Source organism: Pleurodeles waltl, chromosome 10 (assembly GCF_031143425.1).
Source record: "Pleurodeles waltl isolate 20211129_DDA chromosome 10, aPleWal1.hap1.20221129, whole genome shotgun sequence".
Classification (NCBI taxonomy): Eukaryota; Metazoa; Chordata; class Amphibia; order Caudata; family Salamandridae; genus Pleurodeles; species Pleurodeles waltl.
Window position 1 is genome coordinate 374,632,363 of NC_090449.1, and position 22,381 is coordinate 374,654,743.

Consider the following 22,381-nt stretch of genomic DNA (forward strand, 5'->3'; position numbering starts at 1 on the left):
TTCATTTGTGAAAGGCTTACTTACGTCATGCCTTTTCAGGTGTTTAGCCCACATACACAGCACCGGTAAAACTAAAAACATACGAGGCTCGATGTTTTCAGCATGGTGTCCGGACTACTTTATCTGTTTATTTTCCACTCAGCAGGACGGCGCTGCATTTTACATAGCGCGATCGCACTGCATTTTTTTTTCTTTACAACGCTAATAGCTCCAACACGAGCAAATGCGAGACTCATTGCATTGAAAATGCTTGTTTTAAGTGCCAGGCATGTATTGCACTATGAGCTGTAGTAATAATATTGGTTTTAGCTGTATCCAGATATTATAGAGCACTCCAACCTATAGAGGTTGTTTTTTGGGGCACGAACGGATATTTCTAACAAAGATAGTTTCAATAGCTGTTGTTATTTGCATGGCGTATGAGTTTTCTAGACTGGAATAAAATAAGAACACGGACATTCTTTTGGTCTTCAAATGCAATTTTCTCTTGCCTCTAATTCAGCGCTTCTATAACATTTCAGGAGACCACTGATAACAAGAGAAGTTATATCAATGTACTCACACATCTCTATGTCTGACTTAGGCTTTCACCATTCAATATCCATGTGCATTGACAGAAGAGAGCAAACAAGAAAGCCAACTGAATCAACGTAAATTACTTTACTTTTTGTGATCATATTTAGGGGCATATTTATACTCCGTCTGCGCTGAATGTGCGTCAAAAATGTTGATGCACAATCGCCGCAAACCTTGCCCCATATTTAAACTTTGACGCCCGAGCCTGCGGACGTCGAAAACCCGCTGTGTGCGTCATTTTCTGGATGCGGGAAACTGCCTTGCGTTAATCATATGCAAGGTAGGTGTCCCCGTCCAAAAAATGACTTAAGCGCCCGTGCGTCGTATTTATGCTACCAGGCAAAAATCCCACACAGCCGGGAGGCGGAGTCCAAAAATGCGCACAGGCCGATTTGTGTAAAAAATTATGCCTGGGTCAGGGCAGGCAATAAAATGGGGCAAATACACCTGTATTTAATCAGAACACATAGAAGCAACAGCAGAGCAGCAAAAGGGAGACATGGAGGTGCATCTCATCCAGCGTGCACGCAGACGCAGAGCACAGCAACAACAACAGCAGTTACCACAACACCAGCAGGGACCCCAAAGGCAACGCAGAAGGCAGGAGAGGCTATTCCGCACCAGGACAACCCTTCATGGCCTCAGGGGACATGACCTCATCCAGAGGTACAGGTTGAACTGGCAAGCTATTCAGCAGTTGCTGCGCAGCATTGAGCCACAGTTGGCACCCAGCTTGCTGACACCCCGCACCATCCCAACAGAAACCAAGCTGCTAGCTGTACTACACATGTTGGCAAGTGGCTCCTTTCAAACCACTAGCGCCCTGGTTGCTGGGATATCACAGCCATCATTCTCCGCCATCCTGCCCAAGGTACTGGATGCCATCATCAGACTCACACCCCGCCACATCTGCGTCCCAAACACACAGCAGAAGCAGCAGGAGACAAAACAGGGGTTTTACCTCATTAATGGATTCCCACACGTCCTTGGTGCCATTGACTGAACACATGTACACCTTGTGCCACCTGCTGCAACTGAACACCTATACCGCAACAGGAAGCACACACATTCCATCAATCTGCAGGCCATTTTGGATCACCAAGGATTGATCACCAACATCGTGGCAAAGTATCCTGGGAGTGTCCATGACTCATTCATCTTCCGTCACTGTACCATCAATCAACACTCCCAGGATGGACGATATGGCAATGGACTACTTGTTGGTAAGTACAGAAACCTACTTATATACACACTGCACAGCAACCCTCTAGGACAAAGAACACATACACCATGACAGCAACATGTGAACAGGAACACACTGAGGTCGTGACACCGCTAGGAATGTTTTATAGGTCTGCAGTGAACCTGTCACACATCTGAAATTAGTGTACAGTCTAATGTTAAGACGTCTATGATCACAACGTATGGAAAGGTTTGGCTAATTGTCACCTTGCATAATGTAAGCGTCTCACTGATGTTTAAATTAATCCATTGCATTTGTCTAAAAGTATGAGATGTCCAGGGTACATAGATGCCAACGTGTTACCATCACTGTCAAATTGAATTTGTGTATGGAACAATCATCTCACCCCTAGTGAAGACACAGGAACACCTGTACCACAAGTCACAATGCTAGGGAGTGCACACTGCACTTTAAATCCCAAAACATACTGCTGACAACCGGTCAGCAGGCAAACACTCGTTCAGCCAAGGAAACAACCCAATGCAGATGGTACATTCTAGAAGCCTAGGAATAAACACAATAACACAAAAGAGTCACAGACAACACAAGAGAACTACTGCCATGCAAGGTGATATTAATGGGGCAAGCTACATCAACATGATCCCAATCATTTTCTCTTTCAGCTGATCAGGGGTATGGGATCCAGCCATGGATTATGACACCATTTGGCAACCCAAGCACTGCAGCAGAGCGTGCCTACAATGAGGCACATAGGAGGACATGCACCATAGTCAAGAGGACCTTTGGCATCCTCAAGTCGAGATTCAGGTGCCTTGACATCACTGGTGGCAGCCTCCTATACTCACCAGAAATGGTCTGCAAGATCATTTTAACATGTTCCATCCTGCACAACATTTGTGTATGAAGGAACATTCCCCTATTAGAACCAGGGCCACAAATGCCTGAAGAGGAGGAAGAGGAGGATGCTGGCCTGCAACATGAGGGGGACCAACAAAACACAGCTGCTGGATTGCATAGGCACCAACATATTGTGAACAATTTCTTTTGAAACAACTCACCATCACCACTGTATCAACATATGTAAATAAACACCTATAATAATCACCATATCATGGTCTGGGTAATCATTTTTGCTCACCTTTATCTCTAACTATCAGAATAAGAGTGTAGCCTCATGGAGCATTGCTGACATACCGATCAGGACACACAAATTTCCAAAGCAATTGTGATGCGTATTATACAACAGTCACATTCACACACCCTGTAAATGACATATATCCTGAACATTTCAGCTTTGAAGGCCAATAGTAGAGGACCACACCTATTTCACACATACATGTTGGCAACATGGTTCATCGCAGCATATGGCACACAAGTAAGACACGATCAGTCAATAAGGGAAAAAAAAGCCTCATACGTGAGGCAGTGGATGTGCTATTGCATTGGTAACAGGAATGTATGACCAGACCCTTGACAGCAGTAAGTTGTACAGCCCCTATCTTTGCAAGGACTATCTGTGACTAGAATTCCATATAAGCGGAACAAAGACAGCACAAGTGCCACACCTATGACAAGCATTGCGCACATGACATTCCATGTACATGTCAGCCCATGTCCTAAGTCCTGACACACCCATGTCCCTGGTCTCACCCCACCTGTCTTAAGAGGTCCCTGGAATGGTAATATGTGTACCCAGATATTCCCTCCTCTACACACACACACACAGACTAACAATAGTAATCCAGTGTGCTTCACCCTTTCGTATGGTATGCCATAGTCATAGTAGATCTGTCTGCATGGACATCAGGTTAAATAATGCACTGGCTAGTATTCTCTAAGCCCTGTTCTCACCTGTAGTTTGCTTCCCATGTGAAAGGTACTGTTGGCCATTTGAACTCAAATCTCACCTACAGGACTTGTGAGAAACTGATGCAGCACACACCTGTGAGCACCTCCATGCAGACCACCCATTTGAACATGCACTGCCCTTGCAGATGCTTGGAACAGCATAGAAGCTGCCATTTTGTTGATTACACTGTTACGCATTACTAGAAAAATAAGCTGTGTAACACAGCCCTTGGGTTTATGTGTCACCTTCCAAAACACAGGACCAACACAGTTTTCCATGTCAACTGTCTTGTTCTTCCTACGACCAGTCTTAGTCATACCACTGAGTATGTACCTTGTGAAATTGCTGGATGCTGATTGACCCTGCATCCTGTCAGCATGACTAGCACCTGTCTGTGTGTTACCCTAAAGGTTCCTTATGGCTACATATGTATCATACTTGCTTTCCCAACCCTCACATTCCTCCGGGGGTATTTTATCAGGTGGTTCATCAATGCATACTCAAGTAAGTTACTTAGCATAATCTGCTTATTTATCGTACCATAATTGGGAACTTGTCTCCAAATACCCAAACCATGGCCTATCCCTTGTATGGGTCTCATGTATGCTTGAGCGACAAAGTGTGACAGTGTACCATGGCCTTATGAAGGGATTGGGTATGGTGCCTCCAGCAGAACCAGCAACGTCAGATAATGGGCATGAAAAGTCCACACATGTTAGGACCCTGACAGTTCGCGTGCTGAATCACATTGCTCACAACATATTGATGGGCTGTGCGTGCTGAATAGCTGCAAGATTAATCAACACAGAGGCTATGATGTTCCCAGATGCAGTGAGAACTTTACAGGCCAACCTGTGTACAAATGTTGTAATGACACCTGCCGGAACATGACTCCTGAGATATGATCTCACTCAGCACACCAAGGTTGACCTGTTGACAGTCTCATAACACGTCTGCAGTGACAGGGTGGGACCATCCCCATGTAGGTTCTTATGTCCTCATTGGCTTTACTTCAATTGATCTCCGAAGGATACTCAGTAGATACAGGAATAGCCGCCACTGACTCATGATGAGACCTGGACGTAACTGATACAACAAACACCCCTAAAAAGATACAGGATCAACATTGGACCACACACATGGACCAGACACCCCTGTGCAATTGATCGCTGGAAATATGTGGCCACGTGCTGCTTCGCCTGCTGGTCCACCAGTGCCACAGGAGAGTTGTGACTCAGTCATATGACCACAACTGTGGCGTGATATTACATTTGTGGTTCACTTTTGGCTTTCCGTGTCAATAACATGGTACCCACTTAGTCTGTACATGTGCCTGACTCATGGTGGGTTCACCAACAAGTGCCTAGGAAGCAGTATCCAAATTTCCAGGACATGTGATGGCCAAGTGTTGGACCATTGACATGAACAAGTGTCTGCCATCTATCCGGTGCATGCTTTGTCATTTGTGGTGTTTACGTTACCCAAAAACTAGGAAGTGCACACAACAGATGTTGCTACATGTATGACTAACACATGTCCTCTCTTATTTCCACACTGACTTGCATCTGAGGGTTGGACACATTGACTTCACATTCATACAAGCATATTTGCAATGATGCATCTTGTGATGCACACACAGTGGGTCAACAACTACATTAGTAGCCAATGCACACACATTGAGCCATAGGCATTGAGGTATTGTACTTATGTGTGTCACCTTGCTAACCTCTCCTGATGCCAAACATGCCCAATTTGTGCAATTCATATATGTAGGCCACACGTTTGGCCATCTATTGCGTCAGTTAAGAGTGAAAATCCTGTAAATTAGTTAGTGGATCATGGTCCACAGTAGTCTGATGTCTCACATGTGCCCATACACCGTCATTACCAAAGTGGGTGCAATCAGCCTATCTCAGTTTTGTCACAAATGTAATATAACATTAAAATGGTAAAATGACCCAAACCCAGATAATGCCTGAAATGTTGATGCATACGCGTCAAAAAATGATGCACAAGCGTCAAAAAATGACACTTATGCCCAAAAAACGATGCATAATGCCCTGAAAAAACCATTGCCCCTGAGCTGTATCTTCCACACTGTACCTCAGAAATTTGGTTAAGTGTAAAAATATTTCCAAACATATGGATGCGGGCTCATTTCTACTCCTGTGCATCGAAAAAAATGACGCGCAGACTGTATGCGTCAAAATATTTTGACGCATAACGATAAAAATGGCCGCCATTTTAGGCAGGAAGTGATGTAATAGGATATCCTGTTTACAGATTATGTACAGTGGGTGTACTTTCACTTTCACTTTGGGGTCTGTGATACTTCCTGACTGTGTGGCTGTGTTGAGAGTTTTGTCTGGTCAAATTGTGCTTTTGTCTCCTGTGTGGTCTATTTATTGTCTTTTTGTGAATAAAAACTTGTTGTTGTATCCTGTCTGAGTGTTTTTTGTGTACAATTGTGTTGTAAAGTATTGTATTTGTTTTGTTGGGAGTCTGTTGTGGATAGTGTTAGTTTGGGTATAGTTGGGCTGTGCTAGTTGTTTAGTTACATTTTTTCCTATTCTACTTTCCCCCCTATTCTCCTTTGTTTCCCTTTATCCCCTTTTTATCTTTTGCTGCTAAGATGTTGGGTAGGCCTCGTCTTGGCAAGACGGGTGAGGAGGATCTGGGTGGTTTTATGGAGCTGGGTGGTTTTATATGGCTGGTGTGCCATTTCCTACCCCTTATGCTTGAGGCAGGTGGGCGGGTTGTACAGGGGTATCACACTGAGGCACAGAGGCTCCGGTGGGCAAAGGTCTTGCATCACCTGCAACGGATTTATCGGACACCAAGGAATGACCACCAGCTGAAGCACGGCTGGGCTGACCTTATCTCCAGGGAGCAAGATCTGCTGGACCACCTGGGGATTGTGATTGGTGGCCCTGTTGGAGAGTACAAATCATGTTAATTTGCATGTTTAAATGCTCTGTAGTGACATCAGCTGATTTTTACAATTTCTGCCGGAAATGTTGTTGACTGTGTGGAATGCTTCTGAAACATACAGGGTTATATATCTACTTTGTTAAGAGCTCTGAAAACTTACTGAATACTTTTGCATGATGTAAGTTAGTGCCGCCTTTGTGTTAAACAGCAACACAAATCAGGAGCCAATTATGTATAGATATAGGTCACATTTGCCTGTGAGGTATAGAAATTTCCAAATAATTACCAACATTTGTTGACGCAACAGCTAGACTGACTTTTGAAACACTACATGAGGCTGAAAATGAGTGCAGGCTTCACGTCAATTGGTGATAGCAAAGTGGCCCAAACATATGTCTCATGTGTGTCTGGTGAGTGTGTAAGGAAACCTATCACGGAAATTCCAAAAATCTTAGTGATTATTGTGCCCCTCCTTCATTTCGGATACATGTCAGATCTGGATTTGGACACATAGGGAACAAGTTCTAGCTGCGCTCAGCTAATATCTTAGACTGGTATTTGGAGTTTGTTGTACCACCTTTCGTTTAGGGATGTCTGGCCAAAGGTATGCACATGGTTTCATATCTATAAGGTTGGTGCAAATCATCATGGCTGGGCCACATCAAATGAAGAAACTGTAACAACATGAGGGCTAACTGTCCCTGCCCCTCTGTACATTGTACCTGTGTGTCATAAATTTGTCATGGGCACAATGGCTGGTTGACTGGTAATGCAGTCCTCACGGAAAGTGGCTTTGGATGTCTCTCTTGGATACACATAATGAGACGAATACACTCCATTATTATGTCTGCTCACTAATGAAGGAGCATGTTTGCCACCACATGATAGTTAGGGCCACTGCATATGTGCAGATATGTGTGTAACACTCACTGGAGACCCATGGTATGTACATGTTAGCCGTGCTATATCGGATGCAGTATCATCATGTCTGAGTGGCTTTTCTTACTTATGTAATCTTACACATAGTATTTGTCTATGGAATTGTTGTACAGTGCACAGACATTGAGCACATTTCTCCCTTCCATGCCTTACAGGTGGACCGGCACCCTACACTGTTGGTGAGGTGGCTAGATTCGAGGACCCAGAAAACTCCAGTAAGTGTTGATATGTCTGTTATGTGTTGTGTTTGCTGGTGATGCGTGATGGACTCCTGTGTGTTGGACACATAGCAAGGTGTGATGCGCTGGCCAATTATTTGTTTTGTTCCATGAGTGGAATTTCATTTTATCACCATCTTTGAGTTGGGCAATCCTTATCCCATTGTCTTATTTAGGGATTCTAGGTCAGTCCTGTACGCCCCACAGTGTGAATAGAGATGAGTCATGTGGATAACACTTGAATCAGAAAGAGTCGCACTGGACTTAATTTGTGATTTAGTCAGCCAGTCACACCCACATTCTCCCAGAATGGGGCTGCAAATTGCTTAACCACAGACTTCTGCTTCCCAATTCACTAATGTACTGATCAAACTGTAGGGTGAACTTCCTAGCAGCATGTAGCTCCACATGTAGTGCTACGAGTATGTGGCACTTGAGTGCAGTGGGCTAGGTGTGCATGCAACTCATGGCCAGGGGTGTTCTTGCATCTCTGTGTTTGTTGTAAGACATGGCTTACTGGTAGTAAATGATGTGGACAAAGGTCTGTATTTCCAAACATGTGTGGCGCATGGATTGGTCAAGGGTTTGCTGTCTCCTATTTGGAGATACTCCTTACCTGTGGTGCGTGTGTTGAGCCAAACACATGTCCAGCTCTCCTAAGCTTCCTGGGTGTCCTTGTTGTTTGAAATTGTTAGTTGTTAGTCCACCCCCCACCCTCAAACACAGGCATGGGTTGGTGAATAGTGTACCTAGGACTGATGATACAAGTTTGGTACACAAACATGTAAATAGGTGAATCTTTTGTCTGAACCTAGTATACACACTCATGTTTAGCACATGAGTACTATACTAGCAAGTCCATTTACAACTTGCAGATCATGTGGCCCTAGATTTCCATCCCATACAATGGCATTTGTAGTCCTGGCATTGGCGGAGGATGTGCAGCATGATTGTTAGCTGACAACTGGAAGAACATAGATGCCAAAATCATGCCAGTTGTTACCCATCTTGTAGGGTTTGAATGTGCTATGTGTGATAGAACCTTTGTAGGCTGGCTTGCCATGTACTTCCTCAGGGACAATCAATGATCTGTCTGATGATATGAGCTGTCAGAAGTACAATTGATGTATTGTCTGATTTACTTCTTGTGCCATTTCACACAATGCAGTTCCTAATGTTAGATTTTCTATTTGTCTTCACACCTGCAAATATGACACCCATCCAGGTAAGGGAGTTTCAACGGCGGGCAATGAGGTATCAGCACATACTTCAAGTAGAGTCTGGGTACCGAAAAATGGCCTGCAGACACCGGCACGAACGGGCCTCCGGAGCCTGGAGGGCATTTTCCCAAGGCGGCCCTTCTTTGATCACCACAGCCACCACCAGCACCACCACCACTACCACCCAGGTGGCACCACCAGCAGCTGGGACCATTGTGGCAACATCCTCAGCAAGTGCTCCAGGCCCCAGCACAGCACCACCTTCAGGGAAGCCCACTGCCATGGACACTACACGGCCCCACACTTCCTCGGCTGGCACCCAGGCCACCCCAGCTGCAGCCATTGACCCTGCTGCTTTTCGACATATGCAGCGTAAATTGGACCATGTCCTGCGTAAGATGAGTCAACTGTGGCAGGAGGTGCGACATGTCAACCAGCTGGTGCGGTCAATCAAGAGGACCCTCCGGAGGGCCAACCTGTAGCAGTTTTGACAGACATGATTCCCTCCCCTCCCTCCTCTTTCTTGATTCTTATACTTTGTGGGTTTAGGGGGCTTAGTGTTAGGTTAGTATAGGATGTTAGTTTAGTTAGTGTTGGTGGGTAAGGGGTGGGGGGTCCTGAATATTTCTACTGTTTCTTTTTGAGTGTGTGGGTGGGTTGGCAATGTTGGGATCCTTGTGTGTTTAAAAAAAAAAAAAATATATATATATATATATATATATATATATATATATGTTTGATTAGTGTAAGACAGTATGGGGGTCATTCTAACTTCGGCGCCAAAGTTCCCCCGCTAGAATACCGCAGCACGGTCAAATGACCGCTGCGGTAATTCTGACTTTCCCGCTGGGCGGGCGGGCGACCGCCAAAAGGCCGCCCGCCCGCCCAGCGGGAAAGCACCAGCAACGAGGATGCCGGCTCCGAGCAGACACTGAAAATCAATGTGGGGCCCTATTAGGGGTCCCCTGCAGTGCCCATGCCAGTGGCATGGGCACTGCAGGGGCCCACAGGGGCCCCACAACACCCGTTCCCGCCAGCCAGGTTCTGGCGGTGAAAACTGCCAGAACCAGGCTGGCGGGAAGGGGTTTGGAATCCCCATGGCGGCGCTGCTTGCAGCGCCACCGTGGAGGATTCCCTGGGGCAGCGGGAAGCCGGCGGGAAACCGCTGGCTTCCCTTTTCTGACCGCGGCTTTACCGCCGCGCTCAGAATAGCCCCTGAAGCACCGCCAGCCTGTTGGCGGTGCTTCCTCCGTCCCCTAACCTGGCGGTCTCGGACCGCCAGGGTAGGAATGACCCCCCTATGTGTTTAGGTTAGTATCTGTTGTCCTCCATGTGTCCCATACCATAAGGGGGGTGGGGGGTTGATGTTTAGAACGTTTTGTTAAATGTGATGAGTAAGTTTAGCTTAAGTTATGTAGGGACAGTTGTGGTAATGAGTAGTTAGAGTAAATTAGGGTAGGTAAGGCTTTTCTCCACGTTTTCACTTCTGTTTTTACTGTTTAATAAATATGTAGGAAACCCTTTACAGTATGTGTGACATGATTGTAGATCGGGGCCTTGGCATGAGTGTACAGTCTTTCTTTTGTATTACATTTTGTGTCCTATGCTGCTAACAAATCCCAACTGAGCTGTAACATTGGCAGCTACCCCAAAGCTACCTTACAAAGATTTGGCCATTCATTGCAACCACCAATCACAGTTACTATGGATCCCAATGTGTTTTTTTTCATAATGTATGTTTTCAATGTCACATACAGTGCTTCCAGATTTATGATTGGGGACACTGTGTTATGTCTGACTGCAGTCTGATGCCCAAGGAAACCCTTATAAGGTGAGTGGTAGTAAGCTCTCTTGTAGTATAGTGTACATAACTCACACAGATCATTTGTTACACTGTTCAGCATGATTACTTATTTGGATGTAAACTCATGCACCTCCATTCATGCAGTTTGGTGACAGTTCGCTTATATTTGTGGCAATGTTACATGTGTTAGTTTTGCATTGAAGCAACATTTGAGGGGCTATTTTATGGTTTGGATATCCCTTGAGGAAGCATTATTCTGTCCAACACAGCATTATGGTGTATAGTTTCTCTTTTCCTCAGATATTACCCTCAGGAAGGACAGAGTATGGTAGAATCCATGCCACTGTGCATAGTTATCAGTCATTATTTCAGGACAGTTGTATTGACAAGCTATGTTTTTTGACAGGAGGCAAAATACAGTGGTCTACTGCACGGTTGATGTGTCACATTACACAGAGACAAAGTGGTTGTGTAAGTGCTATTTATTGAAAACTGCTATATGTACATTGACCATGATTGTGATCCCATTATAGTGACATCTTCCACTGTGATCCTACACAAGTGCTAAAGGACATTTCATTGGACATGCTGGGGTGAAGTGTCAGACAGTGCAGAGGGACAGGATTTGCCAAGGAGTTAGTGAGAGACAATCACAGGGCAGGCTGACAAGATAGTCAGTGGTTTGCAGAACAGTGCTTGAGTACAGTTGTTGCAAGACTGGCATGTTACAAAGCGCAGGACCTTGGTAATAGGTTGCCATGTGGCAGGGACTAGTGCTTCCGGGTACTTTTACGTGTGAAAGTGATATGTTCCTGGACTTCATCTTCTGATGTGTGTGTTGCCTCCTCTGCCCTTGGTGTGTGTGTGTAGATGTGGAGTCAGACATCCCGCTAGCTGCTACCTGTGGGGGTCTTAAAGGCAGTACTGCTGCAAGGAGGATCTGCTGGTTCTTAAGAATAGCAGCCACATAACGATAGTAGGCAGCCAGGTCGGTCCTGTGGGGGTCATGATTGCATTCGTGCATGCAGTGGAAGGTTTGGGGTGCGAGGTGTTGTGGCAACTCCCTTACTGCAGTGGTGAATTCCTTTACAGTTTGTTGTAGTCCTTGCAGGATGGATGTTAGCGCTTGCACGGCTGCTGCCTGATCTGCAGATGACATCATGCACGAATGCATCCCCTCAAGGCAGGCTGCCATTTTTTGCATCCCCACCCACACCGCTGTACTCCCACTACAGTTCTCTCAAAGCTGGTGCCTGTGTCGTCTGAGTCCTTAGCTGTATTGGAGCTGGCAGGTTGTACAATTGGGATTGTGGGTGGGTCCTCTGTGATGGCTGCTTGTTCTGTGCTCCTCCTTGTGACTGAAGGTGGGGTCTGGAGGGTTCCAAGGACATCTTGGAGGGCCTGCTGACTGATGTTTGTCAGCTCGTCATCCATGTCATCAGGGTAGTCCTGGACAGGCATATCCGCAGGAGATCCATCGCCCTCTGCAATGAAATAGGGTACAATTAGTATGTCTGTGTTGTGGCATTTGTTATGTGACATGCCTGCCTTGTGATGATTTCACATTGTGATATTGGTTCCTGTTAATTGATCCAGACTTTCAGATGGGCATTCTCCCAGGCCTGTACCCCACCTGCATGTCACATGTATTGTGGTCAGTTAGTAGACTTGTCAGCATCACATCCTCTAGGTGTTGGTTTTGGCCAAATAGTGAATTGCCACCTTCTTGTCCTACTCAACCCTCCCCCTACTTCCATTCTCATGGTGAGACCTTTCACTGGCTGTGGGTGCTCTGATGGCACTAGCAGCACACTTAACAATCTGGACCTGCCCCAGTCTCTGATCTTTCACATCCACTTATATGTAGTTGAAATGTAGCATATACTATGCATTGCATTGTTATGGGGCAATATGGATGTCAGCATTGTGTACAGCTGATGTTGGGGAATGTGTGGTACATTGGATTGCCCTGATTGTCGTAGCAAGGTCCTATTTCCTCCTCTGACTGTGCAGGTGTATTTCAGTGACCAGTTACATGTGTCCTCCCCCTCAATGCTGTTGTCTGAGCAGAATGACATTTGGGATGTTGCATTGTGACCCAGGCACAGGATGGACCCTGACATATCCAGCATGGGTGTGACATTAGTGCTGTGTAGCTCCTAATGTTGATGGCATTGGCTGATGTTTGCGGCAACTATGGGCATTCACATTTGACAGGACTGGAACATTTGTCTTGTTTCAGGGGATTGTTAACATTGTCATCTAAACCCTCTAATTTAGGTGTTTATGATCCATGGGGATGTTACTGACATTGGCTACTTGACCAGCACACACAGCGGAGGTGGTAGTGGCAACTGTTGTCAATGTTACATTCCAGTTGTCGGTATAGCTAGAGGTTGTTAATTGGGCCCTAGTTAATGTAGGGGGTATAGTGGCTGACGTGTGATGGGATGTCAGTTTGACGCTGTGCCCTTCCCTCCTGGCGTGGCTTTATCTTTGCAACATCGTTGGCATGGCAGCATACCCCCATGGAAATGTTGGTTGTGTTGTGTTATGGTGTGCCCCAGCTTTTCTCTGTATGGGCCATGCCCCCGTGCCGTACCCCTTTACCCATGCCACTCCATGTGTATGATGACTTACATGCATTGTGTAGTAGGCATTTCCCCCCCGGTTGCAGTTAACATTAGTGCATTTTAATTCCCCATGCGACTTACCCTGCATGTGTGTTGTCTCCTGGTAGTCTGCGCTGTCCTGTCCTTGAATCCCTGTGACGATCTCCTCAGGGATGACGGTTGTGACCATCTCCTCCATGTGGTCCAGGGGCTCCTGGTGTGCTGGACTCCCACCTCCAGTCTGCAGTGCTGCCTTCCTGTTCCTGGCCATCTTTTCCTTGGTCCTGCACTTGCTGTCATGCCAGCGTTTCTTGAACTCGATGACTGTTCTGCGTACTTCTGCCACACTGTTAATCTTGTCAACAATTTGTTGCCATATTGTCTCTCTCCTACTGATTGGCAACTTTGAGGTGACAAAAAGTTGGTGCTGGTCTTCCGTCACCTCTTTTGCCAGAATTTCCTGCTCCTCTGCACTGAAGCGACACTTTCTTTTCTTCTTCTCCCTGTCCTGGTTCTTGTGTGGGTCCTCCTGGCTGGTTCCTGGTCTGTTGTCATCTTCCTGGGGTCTGTCCAGGCATCTGGAATCCATTTTGGCTCTCCTCTGCTGAAAGCGCTGTGTTTGCGGGGAATTTTGACACTATTGCGTCAAAAAATGCTGCATATCCGGTTTGCGGTGTCGTAAATTGTCTCACAGTCATTTCTGCCGCGTTAACGCCATTTTCCTTTACTACGTCACGCTGCGGTGTGCGTAAAAAAAGTGACTTACACCGGTGGTTTGAGCTGCCGTGCATCAAAGTATAAATTTGACGCCCACACGGCGCACAGAAATGGCGTTAGCCGGCTGTAATATTTTTGATGCAAAACTGCGTTGGCACTGTTTTGCGTCAAAAAGTATAAATATGGCCTTTGGTACATTGGGACCAGCATAAGGATTCAGGATGTCTGAATACTACATACAATTTGATAAGTATGTTGAGGTAGCAACTGACAGTATCAGAGGATTCAGGCTTTCTAGAGAGAGAAACAAACCTTTACACAAAATCTCATCATCTTGAAATCAGCAATCATTTTACAGGTGCATGCACTTGTGCATGGTCCTGGAATGGTTGTTTGAAGTTTGCCTGTTTTTGGAGGTCAGGTTGAATGATGGCCCACATTTAGAAACAGAACACCTCATTATCTAGACAGAACATGTTAAATTGTGTTAATTAGAGAGGCAGGTTAGGGCTGTATTCTCGTGTCTATGAGGGGAATTATCTTTAGAGTGAATATATGACTTTCCACACTCTTTTGAATCAGTTGTTAAGGGGCATATTTATACTCTGTTCGCGCCGGAATTGCGTCGTTTTTTTTTACGCAATTCCGACGCAAAACTAACTCCATATTTATACTTTGGCGTTAGACGCGTCTAGCGCCAAAGTCCATGGAGTTTGCGTCATTTTTTAGCGTGGACACCTACTTTGCGTTAATGATATGCAAGGTAGGCGTTCCCGTCTAAAAAATTGACTCCGAGGCATGTGCGCCGTATTTACACTCCTGGGCAAAAATCACGCCCGGGAGTGGGCGGGTCAAAAAAAATGACGTCCAGCCGCTTTTGCGTGGTTTTTTAGCGCCTGGTCAGGGCAGGCGTTAAGGGACCTGTGGGCTCGGAAGTAACCCAGAGGTGCCCTCCCATGCCCCCAGGGACCCCCCCCTGTCACCCTTGCCCACCCCATGAGGACGCCTAAGGATGGAGGGACCCATCCCAGGGAACATAAGGTAAGTTCAGGTAAGTAATTATTTTTTTTTTTTTTTGTGGCATAGGGGGGCCTGATTTGTGCCCCCCTACATGCCACTATGCCCAATGACCATGCCCAGGGGACTGATGTCCCCTGGGCATGGCCATTGGGCAAGGGGGCATGACTCCTGTCTTTGCTAAGACAGGAGTCATTTCAATGGGGGTTGGGAGTCGAAAAAAATGGCGCAAATCGGGTTGAGGCGATAATTTTGCCTCAGCCCGACTTGCCCCATTTTTTGGCGCCCAAGCTCCATATTCCCCTACGCCGGCGCTGCCTGGTGTACGTCATTTTTTTTGACGCTCACCAGGCAGCGCCGCCGGCTAACGCCGGCTAACGTCATTGAATAAATACGGCGCCCGCATGGCGCTTCGGAATGGCGTTAGCCGGCGTTAGATTTTTTGACGCACAACTGCGTTGGCGCAGTTGTGCGTCGAAAAGTATAAATATGGCCCTAAGTATTTTTCATTGAGACCATCAATATAAAAACATTGCAACTGTCCAGTTTACACTTATCTAATAACACAACACTTAAATCTGCTTATTGATCCATTGTGAGTAGGAACAACATGAAAATCAAGCAGAAATACAAAACTAAAGTACACAAGTGATGTCTCTAAAGAAAAAAGAATTGTGCTGTAGATGTGGATTTTCATTTTTGCCGAAGGTAAACGTTCTGACATTGGACGAGTATGCAAAGGCTGTGGAATGGAGAACCATTTTGAAATGGTTTGTAGGGCAAACTAAATGCGAGTCACAACGAGAAAACAAAATAGACTCCCGAACCTTCCAGAAGCAATGTGCTAAGCACATGCACAAGATCAATTGGCAATATCAGCCGAGGAATATCAACACAAAATGAGGTTGATCATCATCTAAATCTTTGTCCAATAATTCTTCAGTTTCATTGACAATTGACAGCGAGTAAGACAGATGTGCCATGTTGATTTTTACCTCAGAAAAAAAATGTGCATGTCCGACTGGCCGCATGCAAAGAAAAATTTGAGTCAAAGAAAAGTCAAGAAATAAAATCACAAAAGTCATTCAAACACTGAAAGTAAGCAGTTGCTCCACACCTTTTATTACTGACAGTGGTGCATCAATAAATATTGTGCCTGAGGAGAAACACAATGAACTGTCTCCATTGCCCCTTCGAACACAGTCGAACATTAAAGTGCATAAATGGGCTTCATTAATACCATCAAAGAGTCAAGGTTAATTTGTAGCATCCACGAGAAACAAAAATAATAAAGTACAAGCACCTATTCACATATTTCAAGGTACTATGTCAAGATCCTGTTTTATCAGTTTCAATACTGCATTTGATATGGGTGCTGATATCTGTGTACTACAACATGGATGTTCATCTCGAAATAGTAAGTCAGTTCCCATCATTGTTTCATGGACTGGGAAAACGTAAGACCATGAAAGTGAAACTGCATATCAATGAGGATGTTTGTCCTGTTGCTCAATGACATAGACAAACTGTATTTCATATACAAGAAACTGTTGAGAAGGAGCTTGAGACATTACTAAAGCTTGATATCATTGAGCGATCTACTGGTCCAACTCCATGGGTTTGGCCCATAGTAGTAGTGCCCAAAAAAGACAGTGAAGGAGCTGTACGCATCTGTGTTGATATGCAAAAAAGCTAGCAAGACAATTGGAAAAGAAAAATGTTGGACTTTTGCTTATGCAGGGTCATCCCCAGTCTTTTTGCCTCCTGCCTCCTATTTTTTTCTGACCTGTTGCTGTTGGCTTTTGAACTCTGAGCACTTTCCCACTGCTAACCAGTGCTAAAGTTCATATGCTCTCCGTGTAAATTGTATGTAATTGGTTTATCCATGATTGGCCTATTTGATTTACTAGTAAGTCCCTAGTAAGGTGCACTAGAGGTGCCAGGGCCTGTAAATCAAATGCTACTAGTGGGCCTGCAGCACTGGTTGTGCCACCCACATAAGTAGCTCTGTAATCATGTCTCAGACCTGCCACTGCAGTGTCTGTGTGTGTATTTTTACACTGTAAATTCGACTTGGCAAGTGTACCCACTTGCCAGGCCTAAACCTTCCCTTTTCTTACATGTAAGGCACCCCTAAGGTAGGCCCTAGGTAGCCCCAAGGGCAGGGTGCAGTGTATGGATAAGGTAGGACATATAGTAATGTGGTTTATATGTCCTGACAGTGAAATACTGCCAATTTCGTTTTTCACTGTTGCAAAGCCTGTCTCTCTCATAGGATAATATGGGGGCTACCTTTAAATATGATTAAAGTGTAGATTCCCCTAGAGAGTACATGGACATGTGGAGTTTGGGGTCCCTGAACTCACAATTTAAAAATACATCTTTTAGTAAAGTTGATTTTAAGATTGTGCGTTTGAAAATGCCACTTTTAGAAAGTGAGCATTTTCTTGCTTAAACCATTCTGTGACTCTGCCTTGTTTGTGGATTCCCTGTCTGGGTCAGTTTGACAGTTGGTTGTTTTTCACCTCACACCAGACAGTGACACAAAGGGAGCTGGGGTGTAACCTGCATTTCCTGATTAGCCATCTCTGCTAGGAGGGAGGGGTGGAGTGGTCACTCTCATCTGAAAGGACTGTGCCTGCCTCTAACAATGCCGGCTCCAACCCCCTGGTGTGTGTCTGAGGCCTTGCCTGGGCATGGCAGGATTTCACAAGTAGGTGTGAGTCCCCTTTGAAGAAAGGTGACTTCAAAGACTAAAATGGGTATAAGAAGGGCACCCAAATCTACAGACTTTAGAAACACTTCTGGAACCAAGAGGAACCTCTGCCTGGAGAAGAGCTGAATAGCTGAGGAAGAAGAGCTGCCCTGCCTGTGACTGTGCTTTGTGGAGCTATCCTGCAGTTGCTGCTTCTGCCAGAGTAAGAGGGCAAAGACTGGACTTTGTGTGCCTTCCATCTTGAAAAGAAATCTCCAAGGGCTTGATCTAGAGCTTGCCTCCTGTTGTTTGAAGTCTCAGGGACAGCAAATACTTCTCTCTGCCAGCACCTGGAGTCTCTGGAGAGACTCCTACTCTGCCCTGTGGTGCCCATCCAGTTCCTGGGACCCTGAAAGGAGAAGCTGGCAGCCTAAAGACAAGAAAATCCACCCACAGAGCGCCGTGCGGGGAAAAGATTGACGCAAATCCGATCTGCGGCTAAAAAAACTACGCACCGCCGGCTCCGCAGCTGAGAAACGACGCTCGCAGGAAACGCGACTGAAAAATCGACGCACGGAGCAGGAGAAACGACGCGCAGCATCGCTGACGGAGATCACAACCTGCGCTGCGGGATTTTCAAATCGTGCGGCTGGATTTTTGACTCAAGTACCGCCGTGCGGAGTTATTTTTGACGCACACCCGCCCGTGCGGGGTTATTTTTGACGCACACCAGGTACATTTTCACTCTAGCAGCGCTAATGTGTTTTTAAAACTACTTAAAGACTCTTTTTGATTTTTAATTAATAACTTGACTTGTGTATGGTGGATTTTTGGTGTTTTGGTCTTGTTTTGTTTAGATAAATATTTCCTATTTTTCTAAACTGGTGTTGTGTCATTTTGTAGTGTTTTCATTAAGTTACTGTGTGTGTTGGTACAAATACTTTACACCTAGCACTCTGAGGTTAAGCCTACTGCTCTGCCAAGCTACCAAGGGGGTAAGCGGGGGTTAGCTGAGGGTGATTCTCTTTTACCCTGACTAGAGTGAGGGTCTTTGCTTGAACAAGGGGTAACCTGACTGTCAACCAAAGACCCCATTTCTAACATTGGTGATCAGCGGACGGGATTTGGACTTGTATTTGTACTTGACATACATGATTAAGTGTACACTACTGTTTGAGTTCAGACCACTACGTGACCACATACTACTTGTTTGGTGATCTTTTGCTTTTTCTCTTAAGGACTCCTTTTTGCTCTACTTCCATGATTTTGCTGATCCCTTGACTGATTCTTTTTACTTCATTGGGAACTTATTTTCTGCCTTTGGAACTTTGCACTTGTGACCATCATGTCTCAATCTGGAGATGCAACAGCTGGAGCTGTGTTTGAAATGGAGAAACTGAAGGAGTACTCAGTTGCTCAATTGAAACAGTTCCTTAAAGATCTTGACTGTCCCACTGAGAGCTCCACCAGGGAGGGGGAGCTGCAAAAGGCACAGAGGGCCTGGGTGACAATCAAGAAGGCTGGAGGGCACACAGAGGAGGAGAATGTGGGTGGGGAAGTGCAGAGGATACACAGTGGTGTAGTGGAGGTACCTGTTACGCCTGGGGGAGGGTCCCCAGGAGGGATAGCAGGGTGTCATCCAAGGGTCTGACTACTGAAGAGTTACAGGACAGACAGGCAGAGAGGGCTCGCCGGTTCAAGGAGTTGAGGATGCAAAGGGAGAAGGAGTTGGAAGAAAGGAGGAGGGACTTAGAGATCAAAAAGAGGATTTGGGCTTATGAGCTCAAAATGAAGGAGCTGGAGGTCATGAGGGCTGAATCCAGCTGGAATGGTGGCAGCAACAATTTTGTATTTAGTGCTGCTGAAGAAGTGCACATGCCCAGAGATGTGGTGCCCTACTTGAAGGAGGGAGTTAACACACACCAGGAGGTTCAGGGGTATGAGGTAGCTCCAGTGATGCACAGGGTCCCTGAGGTGGATTGGGGAACTGGCATGGGGAGTCATATTTCTACTGGTGGGAGGGACACTCTACTGACTCTAGGTGAGAGTGATAGGGAGAGGGGTTCCCCCCAGGTAGAAGTCCTGGTTATGGAGTGTGAAGACATCCCAGAAGAGTGTGGGTTGAGTGTCAGGGACAGTCAGGTACTGTCTCACCAGTCTCAGAAGGGTGATGTGGGGTGCTTTTTCAAAGCAGAGTCACTGGATGGTTGGGTGAAGGGTACTTTGGTTAATTCATGTGAGGGGCTGAGTGATGTAATTGCTGGAGAGCACATGTCTAGTCCTTATTTTCCAGAGCTATGCCAACACCAGGTGGAGTGTGAGTTCTCTGACCCCAGGGAGCTTGCAATGGAGGCAGATTTCTGGGTAAGTACCAGAGAGTCTGAAGAGGCATTTGGGGGTGCTCCTGAGAGGAGTGGTCTAGGTATTTCCCAACCAGGTGAGGTAGGGAAGGATTGTAGTGTCCCAGGTAGGTCCCAGTGTAGTGGGATGGGTGATGGACCCCATGTCCAGTCTCTGAGGAGAGGGAATGGGGATGGGCTGAGGTCCAAGGTGCCCGAGATCCGGTCCCAGGTCCTGGAGGGTTCCATGAGGGAACACCAGGAGGGGAGCCTAGCCTGTACCATAGGGCCATCTGTTGAGGGAGATCCCACAGTGTCAGGAGAACTTGGGGGGCGGCTGTAGCCAGCGTCCCACCAGTTCTGGTGTCTGGCAGTACCACTCCTAGTGAGGGGGTGCAGAAGTCCAGACAGAGGGTTGAGAGGGGGTTGCGGACCCCAGTGGAGAACCTGGAGGGTCAGGGGTCAGCTCTGAGAGCAGAGCCCCCCATGAATGACCCTGGTGAGACCATTTCTGGGTTGGGGGGAATCCAGACTCTGTCAGATGGGCAGAGGTCAGGAGACCTGCGCCAGCCAGACTCTTGTGTGGCCCTTCGGGACAGTGTGTCCCTTGAGGAGGGTAAGTGTGCCCCCCTGGAAGTCCTGGTGTGCCAGGCAGTGGTTCAACCGCAGGGTGGTGACTCTGGGTTGAATGATCAGGTTCATTGGGTAAACTCTGACCTGATGGGGGGTATGTGTGCTCCCAAGGAAGTCCTGGTGCGCCAGGCAGTGGTTCAACCGCAGGGTGGTGCCTCTGGGTTGGATGACCAGGTTCAGAGGGTAAACTCTGACCTGGTGGGGGGTAGGTATGCCCCCCAGAAAGTCCTGGGTTGCCAGGCAGTGGTCCAGTCTGTGGGTACAGACCCTGGACTGGAGGATCAGGTGCAGGGGGTAAACCCTGACCTGAAGGGGTGGGCGGTTTGCCCAATCACCCCCCCTGGTGTGATTTCAAGGGGTACTCTCCCTGAGGGGGGGATGCAGAACCCTGAGAGTAGGGCAGGGGAGAAAGAGCCTCACTCCTGGCCCCAGTGCAATCTAAGGGTACAGACCCTGGATTGGAAGGCCAGGTTCAGGGTGTCCCCCCTGACCTGGAGGAAGGGGCTACTGCTGACAGTGCCCATCCCATGTTGTCTTCTGAGGGCCCACTCCTAGTTGGGGGGTGCAGGACCCCAGAAGGGAGGGCAGGGGGAGGGAAGCCTCACCCCTGGCCCTGGTCCAACCTGAAGGTACAGACCCCAGGTTGGCGGACCAGTTGCAGGTTAACAGCCCTGCACTGGTGGAAGAATTGTGCAGGACTGCTTCTACAAGCACCCTGACAGTTTTTGACTCTGGGGGTGCCGCTTCTGCAGGGAAGGTACAGAGCCCCAGAGGGGAGGACCAGGGTCAGGTTGTCATCCCTGACCTGGTGAAAGAGAGAGTGGTCAAAGGGTGCCAGTCACCTGGGGCTACCGCCCCCCACTCTCCACAGTCACAGTGGTTAGAGAGGCCTGAGGTCGGGCTCTCATCCCTGACAGTTGTCAGGGGTCACTGTGGCTTGCTGTCCTGGTGGGCAGAGTTGCCCCTGGGGGTGGGACGAGAGTCACACCCTGGGGGTGGAGTGGGCAACACCACTGTGTTGGCCCTGGTGGTACTATCTGCCCATTGCAATACATCTGTGAGCAAAGTAAAGTTAGGTGCTGCACAGATGGTGTCTGTAGATGTGGAGAAGGGTTCCCCATGGGTTAGCTTAGTAGGCCCTGAGAGTATGGACAGAGGGATCCAACTGGAGTCAGGAAGGCGTAGAACTGGAACATGCCCCTGCTGTTGTGGGCCTGGGTCCTTGTTCTATCGCCCCAATCAGGGAAGTACATCAAGGTATTGATTGTTCTCCCCTGGCTTTAGGCTGGTAGGGGGTCGTGTTGGACTTTTGCTTATGCAGCGTCATCCCCAGTCTTTTTGCCTCCTGCCTCCTATTTTTTTCTGACCTGTTGCTGTTGGCTTTTGAACTCTGAGCACTTTCCCACTGCTAACCAGTGCTAAAGTGCATATGCTCTCCGTGTAAATTGTATGTAATTGGTTTATCCATGATTGGCCTATTTGATTTACTAGTAAGTCCCTAGTAAGGTGCACTAGAGGTGCCAGGGCCTGTAAATCAAATGCTACTAGTGGGCCTGCAGCACTGGTTGTGCCACCCACATAAGTAGCTCTGTAATCATGTCTCAGACCTGCCACTGCAGTGTCTGTG